Source organism: Hevea brasiliensis, chromosome 15 (assembly GCF_030052815.1).
Source record: "Hevea brasiliensis isolate MT/VB/25A 57/8 chromosome 15, ASM3005281v1, whole genome shotgun sequence".
NCBI classification, from domain to species: Eukaryota; Viridiplantae; Streptophyta; class Magnoliopsida; order Malpighiales; family Euphorbiaceae; genus Hevea; species Hevea brasiliensis.
Window position 1 is genome coordinate 67,865,688 of NC_079507.1, and position 1,584 is coordinate 67,867,271.

Consider the following 1,584-nt stretch of genomic DNA (forward strand, 5'->3'; position numbering starts at 1 on the left):
AGATCAAGGAACCAGAGGTTGGTAACAGGAAATTTAAATTGCAGGAAATTAAAATCAACTTAGATCAAGGAACCAGAGGTTGATAACAGGAAATGTAAATTGCAGGAAATGTAAATCAACTTAGATCAAGGAACCAGAGGTTGATAACAGGAAATGTAAATTGCAGGAAATTAAAATCAACTTAGATCAAGGAACCAGAGGTTGATAACAGGAAATTTAGATTGCATGAAATTAAAATCAACTTAGATCAAGGAACCAGAGGTTGATAACAGGAAATGTAAATTGCATGAAATTAAAATCAACTTAGATCAAGGAACCAGAGGTTGATAACAGGAAATGTAAAAGCAAGCCTAATCCGGACACAAGAAGTTTTTCCCCAATGAAGTGTACTTAACAGAATCCTTAAGGCCGATGATGAATGGAGGACGAGTTGCAAGACTTGACCTATGGCCTCATTTCTTCCAATGCCCCATTTCTGTTTTTTTTTTTCGACTTTCTCCCGAAAAGTGCCCTTGCAGGTTTTCACTTCCCCTTCGTCTATATGACTAGAAGCGCCCTTCCGGGTTTTCACCTCTAGTTTTTTTTTTTTTTTTTTTTTTTTTTTTAGGATGCCCTTTCGGGTTTTCACCCCTACCTCCTTTTCTCCAAGACATTCCCTGCAAATCTCATAGTAGAGTACGTGAGGTTATCAATTGTCAAATCCTAATCTTATGGCAAAAAATTTTAACAGATTAATAGCGCATTAAATAACGAGATTGCAGAGAGATAATGTTAAAGAGTGAGTATAAAGGGAAGATAAAAGCATAGGGAACGAAATATAACTTTATTATAGCTTTAACAAAGATAGAATTTCAAAGGAAAAGGGTACAAGGATAGATCTCACATATTCCTTGTGGCTGGCTTTGAAATCCCTTAACTGCCATTATTTCAAACATTTCTGAAGTTTCATGTCGTGATGATTCATTTCCTTTCTCGGTTTCGTGCTTCTCCCTTATTTCTCCATTTTCTGGTTCCAGGGGCGCCCCTTTTTTTTTTTTTTTTTTGCTCACTCTTTCAGGACGCCCTTTCGGGTTTTCATCCTTCACTCATTTTACAGAAAGCACCCCTTCGGGGTTTTCGCCTTCTTTCCCACATTTTGCTGGGAGCGCCCTTTCGGGTTTTCACTCCTACCCTTTTTCTTTTCTTCTTTTTTTTTATTTTTATTTTTATTTAGGCATAGTATCTCCTGACGGTGTCAGCATTCACAGGTCGTGGCAATTCTTCACCGTCCATGTGGGTCAAGATCAAGGCTCCTCCAGAAAATGTCTTTTTAACCACATAGGGTCCCTTGTAGGTTGGTGACCATTTGCCCCGGGGATCGCTTTGATTTGGCAGTATTTTCTTCAGAACTAAGTCCCCGAGTTGGAATTCGCGTGGGCGAACGCTTTTGTCAAATGCCCTAGCCATTCTCTTCTGGTACAATTGTCCATGACATGCTGCTGCTAACCTTTTCTCGTCGAGCAAGTTTAATTGATCCAACCTTGACTGGATCCATTCTGACTCATCAATCCCCGATTCCTTCAGAATCCTTAAGGAAGGAATTTC